Source organism: Colossoma macropomum, unplaced genomic scaffold, assembly GCF_904425465.1.
Source record: "Colossoma macropomum unplaced genomic scaffold, Colossoma_macropomum, whole genome shotgun sequence".
Taxonomy (NCBI): Eukaryota; Metazoa; Chordata; class Actinopteri; order Characiformes; family Serrasalmidae; genus Colossoma; species Colossoma macropomum.
In genome coordinates, this window is record NW_023494796.1 from 1,538,048 (window position 1) to 1,557,084 (window position 19,037).

Sequence of the window (19,037 nt, forward strand, 5' to 3'; positions counted from 1 at the left end):
TCATAGTAACACCTTAGGGGTCATTTGGAATACCATAGCGACTTAGTAGCAACACCCAAGCAACCACCCGGGATACCATGACAACCACCTAGCAACACCCTAGCAACCACTTGCAACACCACAGCAACCTTCTGGGAAGGTAATTATGCTGCACAGTAAATCTGCATTTCCTTTCAAAAATTCAGTCTTCTAGTTACAAATGTTATTTTTTATTTATTGAAAGTAAATGAATTGAAAGTCCATATTTTGCCCATTTCCCCATCAGGCCAATTACAAGCCCATTTCCAAAAAAGTTGGGACGCTGTGCAAAATGTAAATAAAAACAAAACGCAATGATGTGCAAATCATTTAAACCCTATATTCCATTGAAAGTAGTACAAAGACAACAAATCGTGTTGAAACTACTGAAACTAAACTGAATTTTGTACTGTAAACTTGCCGTTAAGCTACACTTCTTTAGAAAAACTCTCTTGCTTCCTGTCTGTGAGTGGAAGTTGCTCTTTTCTGTTGATCTATAAGCAGCTCTAATGTAGCAGGACGCTGGTCACCTAGTGCCTTGGTGATTAAGGCTACTTCCTAAAGTCCTGTAAAAAGGTCAGCTGCTAATCTGCTCTTAGATCAGTGGGAAAGCGCTGCTGCTTCTTCACAAGCACACGTGGACAAATCTGTCCACTAGAGGGAGCTCTGTTACTGTAGATGATTTGGGAGTTCATTGAGAAGCAGCAGCTGTTTCAGTGCATAATCAAAGTGTTTGAATATAAATTGGATATTTCACAGCTGTTCCCCTGCTGTTAAAGAGAGTTCCACTGATTGATCCCACAAAATTTCTCCATGATTCAGTGGTTAAGATATATCATCCAGAGCGATTTGATGTGAAATAATTACTTGTAGAGAAACGTATCAACGCAGATTTTCTGTACAGTGGTGGTGATGAGAACCAAGGGGCACCATGTCTACAACACAAATATAGGCATTTTATTTACTATCCAGAACCACCAGTGAATCTACTGAGTCTTCTGAGTTTATACGGAATACTGATGATGGTAAAATGGTGGGAAATCTGAACTAACAAGTTTTCTTTGGGGACTATTTTGCCTCTCAACACCCTGCATGTATCCCTCCACCATGAATGGGTGTTAAAAATATGGTGAACGGTAGAACAGAACATTTCACATTAAACCAATATTAATATTAAATATGCAGAAATGTTTTAAAAAGTTGGTATCCCATTTAACATATTGGGAAAAAAGTAAACATAAACAGCAGCCACACAGTAACACCCTAGCAATCACACGGAATACCAACTGATTAGCAAAACCCTAGCAACCAGCTGGGATACCACAGCAACCACCAAGCAACACTCTAGCAACTATTTGGAATACCATAGCAACAACCTATCAAAACACTGGCAACCACCTAACAACACCCCAGGAGCCACCTGGAGTACCATAGTAACCTCATAGTAACACCTTAGCAGCCATTTGGAATACTATAGCAACTGATTAGCAACACCCAAGCAACCAGCTGGGATACCATAGCAACTTATTAGCAACACCCAAGCAACCACCCGAGATACCATAACAACCACCTAGCAACACTCTAGCAAACACCTGAGATGCCATTGCAAACATCTAGCAACACCCTAGCAACCACTTTCTATGCTTTCTATGTAGTTACTAGCTAACACACTAAGCGCTCTTGACAAATAACACAAATAAGCCTTTTAAAAAAATGTCTTTTAAATTAAGTGACCCTTATTAATCCCACATCAAGGAAATTTCACCTCCCCATTTAACCCATCCGTGCAGTGAAACACCACATACACACTAGTGAACACACACACCAGGGGGCAGTGAGCAGCCCTATCCACAGCTCCTGGGGAGCAGTTGGGGGTTCGGTGTTCAAGGGCACTTCAGTCACGCATTGTTGACTGAGAGAACCAAACCGGCAACCTTCCGGTCACAAGGGTGGCTCCCTAACCTCCGGCCCATGACTGCCCCCTTACTGTTATTAAGTAACATTTTGAGTTAAAACAGGTGTTAATCAAGTAAATGACATATAGCAACTAAAGGTGTGATACTGTAATAATGATCAAACGTGTTGTTTTAAAGCTACACTCTGTCTCACCACCGGAGGGGGCACTGGAGAGACAGCAGTGATTTTACACTGTTCTGTGCATCATTTTCTCATTCTTATACACAAATACAAGCAGACCAATGACAAGAACCAAAATCAGGCTGATTTTATTAAAAAATAAAGATGTGGTAAAAGTTTCTTCAAAACAGATACACAGAAAACAAAAAAATACAGAAAATATGGAAACAATTCTGCATGTCAGCTCGAGACTGTGCTCATAATAACGGAAACAATACACAAAAGTTGAACTAAAACATTCCGTATAATTAAGTGATTACATTTATAAAGAGACAAAGAAACGAAAAAGGTTATATCACACTATCGTCAAACATTCACACTGTAGAAATCTGTTCTCATTCTGAGTGACTGTTTTAAAGACATGTTACACAAATTCTGAGATTTCAAAGCTCCAAAAGGTGCAATGTTCTTCACTCCTTAACTCTGTCACTACGAACCTAATTCCTGTTCTGCTCCTCCTCTTCCTTCTGCTCCAGGTCTGTGAGCAGCTCCTCTCCAGCTCCTCTCTCTACATTCTGCTGCTCCTCAGCTCTGGACTGCAGGGAGACCAGCTTTATGTTCTCATACTGAACTGCAGCTGCTGCTGCCCCCTGCTGACCTGTAGACACCAGCGTACCACAATAATGACTTTTAATCTGTAATTTATAATCTCTGAACTGGGGTGCTACATCATTGCACAGGTTAGTGAAACAAATCTGTATGATTCAGCATAAATAGACCTTCTGAAATATTAATCAGTGTTGACTAGGGAAGGTAGTCATTCACCTGATGTGTTTCTAATGAAGAAATGACCCCACTTCTTGAAGATCAGGAAGATAGACAAGCAGGTCATCAGCATCAGAAATGGCACCAGCAGCATTCTGGTGATGAATGCAGGCAAAGGAGATTCTAAAACATGGATAAATGTTGGTCAAATAAGGTCAAAACTATGATATGTTTATTAATTTTTGGCAATATGTGGTCTACAAAGCTGAATAGTGTACACAACACTATTTCCAAAAAAGTTGGAACGCTGTAAAGAATGTAAATAAAAATACAATGCAATAATATGCAACTGATGATAACAAGCTGAGTGGTCTTTAGCCCGGAGGACACAGTGTCCATGATTTCCAAAAAGAATTTCAAATGTTGATTCGTCAGACCACAGGACACTTTTCCACTTCCCCTCAGTCCTTTTTAAATGAGCTCAGGCCCAGAGAAGGTGGCAGCATTTCTGGATCCTGTTTATATATGGTTTCTTCTTTGCATTTTAGAGTTTTAACTTGTGGATGCAGTGATGAACTGTGTTCACAGACAGTGGTTTTCAGAAGTGTTCCTGAGCCCATGCAGTGATTTCCACTACAGAACCATGTCTGTTTTTAATGCAGTGCCGCCTGAGGGCCCAAAGATCACGGCCAGCAAATACTGGGTTTTGGCCTTGTCTATTGCATACAGAGATTTCTCCAGATTCTCTGAATCTTTTAATGTTATTATGTACCACAGATGATGAGAGCAAAAGTTCTTTGCTATTTTACGTTGACAAACATAATTCTTGAATTTTTTGCACTATTTGATCGTGCAGTCTTTCACAGAGTGGTGAACCCCTCCTCATCTTTACTTCTGAAAGATGCTTTTTTATACCCAATCATGTTACTGACCTGTTGCCAATCAACCACCAGGTGTTTTTTTAGCATCACACATATTTACTAGCCTTTTGTTGCCCCCGGCCCAACTTTTTTTGGAATGCGTTGTCGGCATCAAGTTAAAAATGGGCAAATATTTTTCAATAAACAATAAAATTTCTCAGTTTCAACATTTGATATGTTGTCTTATGTTGTCGAAATATAGGGTTTAAATGATCCGCACGATATTGCATTGTCTTGTTATTTACCTTTTGCACAACGTCCCAACTTTTTTGGAAATGGAGTTGTAAGAATTCAGTTATCTACAAACTGCTTTTAAGTCTGCAACAGGAAAAACATCCTTGGGCACTAAAAACCATGAAACTTAACATAAACCCACAATTTTAAAAAGCAAGTTACCTGTGATGATGAGGGACAGAGGCTCGCTCTCAGAGGAGAAATTATAGATGAAAGGACCAGGAGACCACTCATCGTAACCCTCAACTTTAAACTTTTCATTCTGAAAGATCACTTGGTTCTCATAGACACAGCTGTACTTCCCCTGGTGGGAATCATCTGCAGCAGGAAAGAGGAAGGAGGCTGAGTGATTGACAGCTGTCTGGGTTTGGCTTCTATTGTTCCAGGGCAGTTTGAGGTGGAAGGAGCCTCCTGGGTACTGTGGCTGAGTGGAGCAGGTGATGGTGAAGCTGTAGCCCTGGAACACCTCTGGACCCTGGTGACCCCTGGACACTCTTGTGGGAAATGAGAAAGAGATACTGGGCTGCACCAGGAGACCTGTAAATATGAAAATGCAGGAAAAAAAAGAGATTTTTGAGATTCCAATCACACTCTTGCCGAGAGGTCTGGAGCAATATCTCGTTTGCATGCACTGAATTACCTGAACAGATCACTCCAGCAGAGAACCCAACTGAGGAACCACTGTGTATTGAACATTTTCTCAGCTCAAACTCAAACCCTTCACAATCAACCACAGAATTCAATTCAGTCCCATTTCTCTTAGACTCTCTCCGTGTAGCTGCAACAGCAGAGCCACAGTCCAGCTGCCTGCACACCACAGCAGCCTCTCTCATGGACCATCTATCTGCTCCCACCTTCTTCCATTCCCTGCTATAAAGCATCACTGTCCCAGCACAGTGACTGCTTTCATCCACCAGACTCACATAGTGAGGCCCTGTGGAGAAAAGAAAGAAAGACTTCAGTCCCATATTTCCCCCAGCTCAGTTGTGGACAGAGTTCAGTGAAATCTGTAACAAATATGTTGTGTAACTCCTACCTGAACAGGTGAGTCCCACAGCTTTGTCATGTGTGCAGGTGTGCTCCTCACTGTCTGACATGCCACAGGTGAGGAGACGGTTCTCTGTGCCATTACATTGAAACTTTTTGGCTCCAAATGGGAGTTTACCTTCTCCAAAGAGCGCCCCCTGTAGAGTTAGTGGAGTCCCACAGTCCAGCTCTCTACAGACTACCTCTGCATCCAGCCAGTCAAAGTCAGCCTCACATACTGTGGTCCAGGACTGATGGGACTTCACCTCCACTCTCCCAGAGCAGAGTCCAGCTCCACCCACAAGCCTCACAGAGTCTGAGGGCACATATATAAATATATCTGGACTAAAACAGGACACAATGTATTGCGTTGTAAAATATCATGTTGGACTTTATAGATTAAATCCAGGCCAGTCTATACAGAATTAAATTAAGACGAATGGTCTGCAGTGCTGTGGCCCATGATGAATAGAGTTGGGCATGTTTTAAAGGAACTATATCAATAACAGTATGAGAAAGCAGATACTAAAATGTGAAGAAAAAGCGGTAACACTTTCTATGAATGTCACCTTTGTAAGCATCTATAAACACATTCATAACATGTTATAATGCATTCATAAGACATTAGGGCACATATTATATGCATAATAATCATAATGCATAATAAACATAGCTATAAATATTTATAAAAATGCATTACACGTTATAGCCATGCTTATTATGCATTATGAATTGTTAACATAATGCATTATAAGTACTGATCATAACAAATTATAAGAGGTCATAAGTCGTATTTGTCCGCTCTAAGTAAAGTGAAGCGTACTGTACTAAAGCCTCCTCCAGTGTTAAGAGTGAGGCTTCAAGTTGAAGTATTTACTGAAGGATTTACTGAAACACTAAAACATTCACAGTAAAGCACATTACAGGCTTCAAATGTCAGAGTTTAAACTAGTGCTGCCATCAGTGTTTTACCCAATGTGGGAAAGGTAATGTACACCACCGTTAGCTTGGTATTTGTCTTTACTTTATGCTCTCCAAGCTGGGACTGACTTCTTTGGCACTGACATTATAACACGTTATTAACACTATTTATAATGCATTATATTAACAATTCATAATGTATAATAAACATGGCTATAAAATGTAATTCAGTGTAATTCTTTTCATAAATATTTATAACCATGTTTATAATGCCTTATGAATACATTATAACATGTTATAAATGTGTTTATAGATGCTTACAAAGGTGACATTCATAGAAAGTGTTACCGAAAAAGCTTTAAAATGAAAGGTATTTTTAATCTGTTTACAAATAGTACCTGCTGTCCATCTTCTTGGGTCAAAAGTCCTCTTACTTACATTATGTGTCTATTAGATTGTACATTTGCTGTATCGCCAGATACGGTAACACTTTCTATGAATGTCACCTTTGTAAGCATCTTTAAACACATTTATAACATGGTATAATGCATTCATACACTTTATAGCCATGTTTATTATACATTATGAATTGTTAATATAATGCATTATAAGTAGTGTTGATAACATGTTATACTGTCAGTGTAAAAGAAGTCAGTCTAAGCGTGGAGAGCATAAAGACAAATACCAAGCTAACGGTGGTGTACATAAACATAAACATAAACCTGGCTATAATGTGTAATGCATTTTAATAAATATTTATAGCCATGTTTATAATGCCTTATGAATGCATTATAACATGTTATGATTGTGTTTATAGATGCTTACAAAGGTAACATTCATAGAAAGTTTTACCCCAGATACTTTAGTAATCTCTAATTTGCTAAATTACCTGAACATGCAACTGTTGCATAGACGTTGCTTTGAAAATCATTCCAAATTAAGCACTCCCTCGCTGCATGCTCAGATAATTGGCACTGAATTTCAACACTCCATTCAGTCTCATCTCTCTCAGATTCTCTCCCTGTAGCTGTAACAACAGAGCCACAGTCCAGCTGTCTGCACACCACAGTAGCCTGTCTCATGTCCCAGTAAACTTTTTTCACTCTTCTCCACTCTCCACCGTGAAATATCTCCACTGTTCCAGCACAGCGACTGCCCCCATCCACCAGTCTCACATCATTAGGTTCTGTATAGAGAGGAAAGAAAGACAGATCCTGCATTAAGTATGATTCACAGAGAAAATACAAACCAAATCAAACTTATATAAGAGCCTTTTTCATTGTAACAAGTGACTAGACTAGGCCTTGTATTTTCCCATCATTCTGTTTTAAGTTTCTTGTTAGCTGTTTGTTAGCCTAGCTTAGCTATTCCTTCCTCACTAATACAAATGCTAATGCCAATACTAATACTAATGCTATCTCAAAGAACTGTGAATCAACACACTGAAAAAAAGAATGCTGACTTTAGTTCATTCAAATGTGTACATTAGTTCCAAATTAATTAAATGTTTTACATCCACACAATTCTTGCCACAAATGAGTAAACTGGGATGAAAAATTGAGTTGATGTAATATATGTTATTCAATTGAAACCAAAGAACACAGTTGAATACAATTGATACAATTGAAGAGTTTAAGGGCGAGACAAGAGTGTGGCCACAAGATAAGAACAAAAATGCAAAGCATTGCACTAAGAGCCTGTGAAAAAGTGAAGGACATAACAGACTGGAACCAAGTGAGGTAACAAGCCACAGTTGTTAATGTTCAGGAGAGGGGGAGTGCTAGATGTGCTCTGGCAGGGATAGATCTGTGACAGGAAGTGGTGGGTCTAGGGGTTCAGTAGGATACTTGGTGAATGTAGGATGCAGGGTGCAGAGGATGAAAGGGGGGTGAGATTTGGAATTGAGGGGAAGTTGAAGTCAATTTGTCAACCCGTTGACACACTTTAAGATCTTGGAAGGTCCAACGAATCATGGACTGAATTTCTTGCAATGTAGGGGTTGATGTCACATGTGGACAGCCATACTCTCTCTCCTGGCCTGTATTCAGGGTGACTCCCTGCATTAGTCATTGACCTTTGCTTTCTGTGTCCCACCTCAGTAGACCAAATATCATCTGGAGAGCAGTGCAATGACCTGGAAGTTGGATGAGACAGTGGGCTTTAGAAAACTGGTCTATCATTTCCAGTAAAGGTGGGAAGACTTGTGTGTTTCTATTGATGTATGTGTTCACCACTGCAATGTCCAAGAGTTATATTCTACCTTGCTGCATATAAGAATTGTTTTTATGCATTCTGGTCAAACAGAATCACACAAAAGATCACAACACAGCAAAGGTACCAAAGGGAGTTCAGAAAAGGGTCCAGGTAACCAAAAAAATCCAACAGTCATGAAGAAAACAAGGCTTGGTACACAGATGAACTGACAATGCTTCACAGAGATCCAGCATCAGTGAAGGTCCTTATAAAGGGAGGCTAATGAGTTGCAGGTGAGAAAGGTTGAGTGTTTCCTAGGAAGCAAGTCAGTCCTCAGGTGAGGCTGTCCTCTAGTGATGAAGGCAGGTATTACGCCTGACAACCTGTATGTAATTGTGGGATTGTTGTGTTTGATCAGATTGGCTATGTTGAGTGGTCAGTGTAAGGGTACATTTAAGAGAATCTGTATGGCAGAGAGATGATGTGGTATATCAGTATGTTAGTTTCTGAACATGCAGCAAGCCAAACAGCACCCAACTGCTCCCAAACTGAGTCTTATTAGATGACATTTTACACTGCTGATGGACGATACCCTAAAGCACACAGCAAAAGCAACTCAACACTTGTTTTAAAGCAAGTGAAATGTTCTTCAATGGCTAAGTTAATCATTTGACCCCCAATTCAGTTGAGTCAGCATTTCACTTACTGAAGGCAAAACTAAAGGTAAAAGACCCCAAGACCAAGCAGGAACTGAAGAGGCCTGTAAAGCTTGCCTGAGTATTCAACTTCAGGAAGGTTTAGCTGACAAATGAGTGGTGATGGACCATCTTACTGTGCACACTGTAAAAATGGTTTGACAGTTCAACCTGAAAAAAAATATGTGGTAACAAGCAAGTGAACTAGTTTTATTCAACTTTCAAAAAATACTTTGATCCAAAGACTTGTTCGTTCAAGGTATTCACTTAAATTGAATAAAATTAAATCAAATCAATTGCTTGTTAACACATTAAGTATTTTTTTAGTTTGAACTGACAAGCCCACAAACATAATCTACATGGACGAGTCATCAGAAGGAAACATTACCTGTGACCTCATCTGAAAAGTCAACATCTAAAGTAAGCAAGACAACATCTAGATAAGCCAGAGGTATTTTGGAAACAAGTGCTGTGGACTCATGAAGTAAAAATCACTAAAGAAAAAAAGGAACAGCATTTGATGAAAGGAACACCTTGTCAACTGTTCAGAATGATCTGTTACACTTTGGGGTTGTGTGGCTGCCAGTGGCACAGGGAACATTGCATGGATAGAAGAACAGATTCCAGAAGGGAAAGAATGGATATCTCAAATTCTGGAAGCTAATTTGACACAGCCAGTAAAGAAACTGAGGGTGAAAAACAAGCATATAAAGAGCTGGCAAAAAATCAGTGTTTGCAAGCTGTAATATCTGGTTACTAATTACCAACTAGTAGGGTGTCCATACTTTTGCTACCTTATTTTTTTCTCATTTTTAATTTAAATTATGTGGACTAACATTTGCAGAAAATTAAAATTCAGTATGTTGCTTAATTCTTACCTGAACATGTGAGTCCCACAGCACTGCCCCATGGACAGGTGTACCCCTCACTGTCTGAGGTGCTACAGGTAAGGAGACGGTTCTCTGTGCCTTTACACTGAAATTCTTTGGTCCCAAATAAGTGTTTCCCTTCTCCAAAGAGCGCCCCCTGTAGAGTTAGTGGACGTCCACAGCCCAGCTCTCTACAGACTACCTCTGCATCCTGCCAGTCAAAGCCAGTCTCACATACTGTGGTCCAGGACTGATGCAACTTCACCTCCACTCTCCCAGAGCAGAGTCCAGCTCCGTCCACAAGCCTCACAGAGTCTGAGAACATACAGGTCGGTACAGAGTGAAGAAGAATAAAATATTTATAAATGCTACAAAACTGGCACATCAGCTGAAAGTTTAAACTCTCACCTGAGCAGATGACGTCTGTACTGAGGTTAAATTTATTCCATATATTCTTTTGATCACACTGTGAAGCGGCTGGCTCTTTGCCTGTACATGTGATCATAATGACAGTTTCATTCTCCTCCCAGTTTCTAAAATCACCTCTAAAAGTAACGTTGACCGCATTCCCACAGTCGAGCTCTCTGCACACCACCTTTGCATTTCTGTAGTTAAAAGTTCTACTGTCCACTCTCCTCCATTCTCCCTCATAAAGGACCTCTGGTGTCCCAGAGCACTCGTGATTACCATCCACCAGCCTGACCCCAGCCATCTCTAAACAGACAAGAGGAGACATGGAGGAAGACAGAGTTCAGTCTCAGAGTTCTGATACAAACTGTACTATCTTAACTACAAATAATGGTAAAAAAAAAAAGTCTTAGTGATTTTCAGCTGACTCTTTCTAATTTATACTGTACAGTTGATTTTTACAGATGGTCATTTCAGCGTGTTCATGTACTTAGAATAAAACAGAAAATCTGCTCACTCCAAACTTACAAAAATACATTGTTAAGCAGTTCTTGGCATCTGTGAATAATCTTTTTAACAATAATAGCAAGCATGTTTTATACAGTGCTGATGAAGTCTTTAGATATTTGTATATTAAGTTGGAAATCTTAATTTGTTCATATAGAGATGAAACTACTCTTCCAGGGGGAAGAATCTGTGATAAAATCAAAGCCAGTTTAAAGTTCCTATTCAGCTCATTACTGCAAAGAAGTTAGTATGCCAGTGAGGTTATACAGAACCTCTTTTTCATTTCGGAAGATGTTTTACATCAATTTCATGTCAGTTCATTCCATTTTAGTGTTATCAACATTACATTGCTGGTGGGGACCCTAGAGGGGTTTAGGTTTTAGCACTGGCACTAAAACTCTAATTATGGGCCTATTCTTATATATAATTAGGTTTCCAGTTCATAAATCACTTCCAGATTCTGCAAAATGTGCATATGCAAGTACTTTGTGTGCCTAGGTAGGCTTAACATCAGTGCTGTTTTAACCTACCCTTAATCAAAACACTACTGATCTTCAGTTGGTCACTCAAAATGTGTCCACTATGCTCATCAGAGGGCTGTAGTGGATTATTTGGGGTTAGCCATTTGAATAGGAACCACGAGAGAATGAAAAAGTTTGCTGAGTTAGGTTAATTGGCAACAGGCCAGTTATATGATTGGTTATAAAAAGAGCATCCCAGAGAGACTCTTCCCACTCTCCCAGAGAGTCTTTCAGAGGTGAAGATGGGGAGGGGTTCATCCCTGCATGGGCAAATAGTGCAACAATAAAAAATAACATTTCTCAATTTTAACAGGACAGAACTTGTGGATTTCACCACCTATAATACATGATATCATTGGAAGATTCAGAGAATCTGGAGAAATCTCTGTATGTAAAGGACAAGGCCAAAAACCAGTATTTGATGGCTGTGATCTTTGGGCCCTCAGGCAGCACTGCATTAAAAACAGACATGATTCTGTAGAGGAAATCACTGCACGGGCTCAGGAAGTTAAAATTCTACCATGTAAAGAAGAAATCATATATATAAACAGGATCCAGAAACACCGCTGACTTCTCTGGGCCTGAGCTCATTTAAGATGTACTGAGGAGAAGAGGAAAAGTGTTCTGTGGTCTGATGAATCAAAACTTGAAATTCTTTTTGGAAATCATGGATACCACGTCCGCTGGGCTAAATAGGAGAGGGACCATTGAGCTTGTTATCATCAGCAGCTCAAAAGCCAGCATCCGTTATAGGACTTGCACATCTGTGAAGGTCCGTGTATCTTTCGGTCATTCGATTTTTGTTTCAGAACCAATATTGAAAAACGAGAAAATGGGTCAATTCTCGTTTTTGGCTTTGTAATTGTCAGTGGAAAAATCAAGAAACAGCTTTGTCTAACAGTTTTACAAACTAAGCACAAAATTAAATAACAAACAAACAACAATGCAATAAAGGATTGTATTTTACTTATACAAGTAAAAAAAATTCTATCACCCCTGTTTTTTGGGGTTGTGCAGAATCCTGACTCCCCTTCGCGTGCAAGTTCAGTTTTATGCTGGATGCTGGTGCAGCACTCAAATGGCTTACAGAAGTAATGATGAGTGTCTCAGGAGAGGCTACAGAATAACACAATAACGCATACATACATTTTAGACCAACAGAACAACAACATTCATGACATTAAATCCGGAGCCAGTGGTAACTGCCACAGTATTATAAGAACAATATGAACACAGGACAGAGAGGAGCTCGCAGTTTTAACTCTTAAGTCTGGAGCTGTAACGCAGCTGCTATAATAAGTTCACATCTAACAACATAACATTCCAGTGTTAAATTTTCTCATGATTATTGGGCAGCTTGACTTTCTTTCCTCTTTGATTTCACCATTAAATGGTGGGAGTCCTGTATAAGTCTCTTCCTCGTATTGCTTAAGTTTTTTGCTGATAAAATAGCTACATCAGATATACAAACCTATAAAAACATCATATCGTCTCCCAAAACGCCAGGACTAGGCCTGTCAACTTTCATGCCTGATCTTTCCTGTCTTTATCACTTTTTTACTGCCTGATTTCTGAGCTTATCTGACCATACATGTCTTCTGCATTTTTATTTCTGGTTCAAGTGACATTTTAAATTTGGATAAACAAAATATGACCCTTTATTCTTCCTAACAATAAATGATGTGTACAGGTTTCAGAGCAGCATATGCTGCCATCCAGATGACATCTTTTTCAGGGAAGGCCTTGCTTTTGTCAGCAAGACGATGCCAAACCTCATTCTGCATGTATTACAACATGGCTCTGTAGTAAAAGAGTCTGGGTGCCAAACTGGCCTGCCTGCAGTCCAGACGCATCACCCACTGAAAACATTTGGGACATTATGAGATGAAAGATTATGAACTGATGAGCAGCTGAAATCTTATATTAAGCCAGAATATGAAAACATTTCACCTTCAAAGCTACAACAATTGGTCTCCTCGGGTCTCAAATGCTTACAGAATGTTGGTAAAAGAAGAGGTGATGCAACACAGTGGTAAACATGCCCCCTCCCATCTTTTTTGAAATGTGTTCCTGTCATTGAATTCAAAATGAGTATATATTTTTATTTCCGGTTTGTGAGAAAGCAGCATTTCAGTTCTTTCAGTCTCTGGCCATATTAAAGCAGGAGTTACAGTAAAGCAGCTGCTTATAGATCTGCAGAAAAGAACTCCATTCCAGACTAGTTAGACTTCTTCACAGTGGTGGTGATAGGAACCAGACGTCCACCTCTGAAAGCTCCCCCACAGAAAGTTACTACATGAAATAGTTATAAATATGCTACCTAGTGACACATTGTTTAAGGATAGCTTTGAGATGATTTGCACCTAAACCATATCTAGTCATGGTGGAGGGAAACATGCAAGGCATCATGGGGCAAAACAGTTCCTAAAGAAAATCATTTTTTTTTTTCAGATTTTCAACTATTTTACCATCATCAACGTTCCATATAAAACTCAGAAGACACATGTAGGTTCAGTCATAGTAAATGAAATGTCTATATTTGTGTTGTAGACACAGCAACCCCTTCTTCCTATTAGCACCATTGTAATGGAATGCAATTTGCTTAACTTCCTCTACGATAAACATTGAATAAATGCTAGAATTAAGCATGAAATGTGAAAAATTGGTGGCATTCCCCCTCAAGACATTTAAAACACACCAAAGTTAACAAATCAGGCTGATTTTGATCTGAAACAACCCTAAAAGCAGTTCAACTCAGCAACTCGGGCATCATTTGTGATGAAGCTTCAGCTGCTTTTCAAGTGCATCAACCTCCAGAGCTGCTGGACAGCAGATCACCTCCATCTGAAGTGAACACTCCCACCTGAGCGGTCAGTCAGTGTGTGTGTGAGTGAGCTACGGCAGTGAGAGCCTCTACTGTAAGTTAAAGCACTGCTGTCTGAGTCCTACCTGCAGCGGATGAGTAGATGACCGTCAGTATCACAGCAGTTAGCACGGCTGCTGGAGGCTGGAGCTCCATCATCTACAATCCAGCGTCTCTGTATGTCTGTATGAGACGAGTGTGTCTGCTTGACTGCGTGAGAGTGATTGATTGCGTGTGTGAGTGCGTGAACATGCTTGCGTGTGCGTTTCTTCAGAACGTGTGAAGATCTTATCTGACTTTTGCTCCCTTCTACGCAGGTGTGAAAGTGTATTGCGCCATAGTGGAATATCACTGCTGATGATGCATGTAAACACACAGCACACATGCTGACTTCAGTACGATAAAGATACATTTCACATAGTCATTAATCACTACACTTAATGACTACAGAGCACAGTCACACTGCACAGACCTCAACGCTTCTGAAAAACATTGTTAGCCTCTTAAACTTCACAGGACCACCGGTGGTCCAAAAACGCACTTCGTCATATTCTTCATAACTTTCATATTTCATAAGCTACATTCAAAAGGTGGGTGTCGTATGAGAGCTGTAACTGTCTTCTTTCCAGTCAAATAGATGGGTAGCTGAAATGCTACTGAAGATGCTACTAAGTCGACCCATTTTTCCACAAATCTGGACTATAAACTATAAACAGTTGGCGTCTCTTCAGTGATAAACTCTGTAAAAAGTATTTTTATAAAATAATACAAAGAGCGTCTAAGTTTTTTGGCTTTCAGCTGTAAATTGTAAGCATATAACAATATGTGTGATCATAAAACACATGTTCTGTTCATTTGAGGGGAGCTTTTCCAAAATAAATAAATAAATAAAATAAACATTTATTTCGTGCAGTTACTGAATAATTCGCCTACGATTTGGTCATGTAAACTCAGATGGACAAACCAAAATATACCCTGGAGAATAAGTTAATGTTCTCCTGTTTCCTCTTCAGAGGTGTGTTTGCAAGCAGTCCTGTGCCGATGACGGTGCTGCAGTTCCTCTCTCTACCAGCGGAGGCAGTGATGCATCATGCTTTATGCCTGGATTTCCTTTCTCACCTTTTTACTGGCATAATCTGCCAGGGCAGTTTATTCTGCATGCTTAGTTTGTTTCAGGGTTGGTTAAATTCTGGATTATATGATATGGACCACTCAGGTCCCAGCACTAGTGGAAGTGGACCCACTCCACCTCCCCACCCCACCCCCAGGTTACATTTTTTGCAGATTGCTGTCATCAGCTATTAATTTGTTGGTAACACTTTCTTTGAAGGGTGTCTACATGACACATTCATATCACCTTACATAAACACTTCATAACATGTTCATGAATGCTTAAATCAACATTCATAAATACATGTTTTACATGATATTAATATGGACTACTATGTCATTTTACCGAAAGATGTTTTTCAAAGTAAAAGTCCTCATTTTATTTATTATTTTCAGTGAAACTCCTCGTTTCTGGACTGTCAGCATAAAATGACCTGGCTTTATCCCTTTGGACAGAAAGTGTTTTGACACTTTCTGCCTAGACCTTCAACTCTCAAGCATTTGTATTTTGCAATACGTCATGTTATCCTCACTAAAGTTACATGAATGGATGGATCTTGAATGGAATGGATAAGTATTATGGACCTGTCCCACCACCACACAGAGTTTGAGACTTTAAGTTGATTGACTGTTCATAGCATATTTATGAGTAATTCACTGTCCATATAGTAAAGTGACATGCCAAGCAGCATTCATAAGTGATTCACAGCATTTTTAAGAGATGTTTACAGACCATGTGTATAAATAGTGATAGTGATTTACAATAAAATATCTACAATTATTTTCCTTACCTTTGCAGCAAGACCCAATGACTGTGAAAAGGAGTCAGTAAACACCACAAGTAGGAAGGTCCTTTTTTTTTATTGGCAAGACCAGAACAGGCACTTAAACATGCTGCTCAAACTCAAATCAGGAACCTACAAACTCTTCTGAACATGGAACTGCAAAATACAGATGTGTTCAATAAAATCTTCAACTCTTTTCTAAAACAAAAAATAAAACACACCACCTCATGTGGCCGTTACTTAAGGGGTCCTGCCTTCACTTTGCTCCTTTTCTTCTTAGACTGAAATTATTTTAAATTCTCTGAAAAACAAAACAAAAATATGAAGAAAATAAACAAAACGACACAAGTCACTGCAAGAGTCTGAAGATATCATGATACTGGCACTGCTGCTGGCTGTCTGTCCTCTTCTGGCTATACAAAGATCAAACAGGAGCAGTCAGATGTGTGGAACTCTACACGTACAGGATGAGCCTATTTATACTGGAAGCACATGAACGTTATGTTAGTGGGCTAGACAGACTGTCATAGCAGAGGTATGATATATAACTAGCAGTACAGCAGTAAAATTAGCTACTTTACTTATGATCAGTAACTGTAGCCAAGAAACTTTACCTACCTACCTTACATTAGCTATTAAAATGCATCAGGCTAATGTTAACGTCACCTAATTAGCTAAGTTACATGATTCAGTTAAGCCCCAAAGATTAACAGACCTTATGCGGCTCTTGATAACAACATTCTTTTTTTTTAATTTAAATAACTGATACTGATTTAACTTAGCTTGCTGTTTTGTAACTGTGCCAGTCAAGTTGAAGTAGTTAGTGGGCCTAAATGAGCATTACTTATAATGCACAGCAGTGCGATGCGGAGTGATACGTTAAACAAGCTAGTCCCAAATGCAAGGTGCACTTAAAACACTTGCTAACGTTTGGCTAGTGACGTGGTCTATACCAGGGGTCGGCGAAGTGTCAACAAACATCATTTTACTATCCTGGCTGTAATGTGTCTCAGTGTGTGCTGATGTGGTAGTATAGGCTGAAAGTATATAAACGAAAGACTTACTTTGCTCTGTTTTAACCTTTAGCTCAGCTATAGCTTTAGTTTAGCTTCAGTTATGGCCGCATGTCTCGCATCTCCACCACGAAACTTTGCCGAAAAGTAAAATAATCTTGTAAAAAAGTAAAGTAATTCTTGGAAAAAGTCTCTCAAAGTTTGTTTTTTATGAGGCTGAAGTCGCCTCTCGTTCGCCAGCTTCTTGTTTGAATTTACCCGTTCCACCTTAAATGGCGCCTGAGGTGCCAGAATGTAACTGCTGCAGCATTTAAGGTGGAACGGATAAATTCGAAAAACAAGCTGGCGAACGAGAAGCTGATTTCAGCCTCGCGACTTTTCAGTATTTGATAGTTTCTCGTTACAGATTAAATATATCGGGAAACCAACTGGAGTGATAATGAATTCATATAAGTCCATTCGTATCCAAATTACCGATGTTTGTCTTAAATCTTTCCCTTCGCTTTTTTGTTAGCTAACTTACTAGTTAGCTGGGCAAGACTGTTGACTGTCCTGCTGTGATCAGAAGCCTGCAGGCCTGCAGGGTTAAAGGGTAAATTAGCAGATATAGGCTATATTAACTCCAGTGTTTAAGACCGTTTATAGTTGAAACTGTGTTGAACGATCAGCAGAGCTTTATTTTACTGTAAAGGAGGATTATTTTATTTTTGCCTATTTTGCAGTTCCATGTTCAGAAGAGTTTGTAGGTTCCTGATTTGAGTTTGAGCAGCATGTTTAAGTGCCTGTTCTGGTCTTGCCAATAAAAAAAGGGACCTTCCTACTTGTGGTGTTTACTGACTCCTTTTCACAGTCATTGGGTCTTGCTACAAAGGTAGGGAAAATAATTGTAGATATTTTATTGTAAATCACTATCACTATTTATACACATGGTCTGTAAACATCTCTTAAAAATGCTGTGAATCACTTATGAATGTTGCTTTGCATGTCACTTTACTATATGGACAGTGAATTACTCATAAATATGCTATGAACAGTCAATCAACTTAAAGTCTCAAACTCTGTGTGGTGGTGGGACAGGCCCATAATACTTATCCATTCCATTCAAGATCCATCCATTCATGTAACAGGCACTTTAGTGAGGATAACGTGGCTTCCATCACTTTTATGGTGAAGGCAAAGCAAGGCAAATTTATAAAGGACGTTTCTTACAAAATTATCAGCACCCTGAGTGAGGAAAGTCAAAGAGCCACCACTCGATTGTACTTTGAAGTAATGCCAAAAAAGGAATCATTCCTTGTGATAACAGTGCTTGTCACATTTAACCTCAGTTACACAGGATAACTAATGCACAGTTATACTTGTGCCTTCTCCAAAACCATAAGTGAGGAAGAACATCACTAAAAATAAAACCTCCAAAGTAATTGGGATAACAGTGTTAGCATTTACCTAAAGAAAGTTAAGCTTAGTTTAAGTAACATTTTCCACAATTACCTATAGAGTGTTGAATGAACAGTACATTTTATATATGAATAATTAGTGTAAAAAGTAGAAAGAATAGCGTATTGCAAAGTACAAATGCTTGAGAAAAAAAAAAAAAAAAGTTGAAAGTCTAGGCAAAAAGTGTGGACACCCTTCAAAGAAAGTGTTACCTATATATATATATATATATATATATATATATATATATATATATATATATATATATCTCACAATTCAATTCGATTACGATTTAGAGGCTGCAATGCAATTATAAAACATCTTATTATAAAAAGCAAAGTATTTGTAATGATCCATAATGAATTTACTTCCAATAACCAAGCCAGAACATGAAATGTCACTTTTAATGACTACTGTAGTCTCAGAATTATTCAACTGAATAGAATCCACAACCAGAGCTATTTTATTTGCATCACATGGATACCTGGACTGGCTAGGAATTTATTATCTTTAGTACTTAGTAGAGCACCCTTTTGCTGTTATGACCCGCTACAGATCACTCATCACTCCATTGGCTGCCTGTTAAATTCCGTATTGATTACAAAATTCTTTTATTGACGTATAAAGCCCTACATGGGCTCGCTCCTGAGTACCTACAAGACCTCATTTCCCATTA

The 19,037-nt window shown here is 39.1% G+C and overlaps 1 pseudogene; it reads right to left on the bottom strand.

Annotated features, from left to right (window-relative positions):
• Window positions 1-2,591: 2,591 nt before the first annotated feature.
• LOC118817120 overlaps window positions 2,592-19,037 on the bottom strand; it is a 55,641-nt pseudogene continuing 39,195 nt past the window's right edge.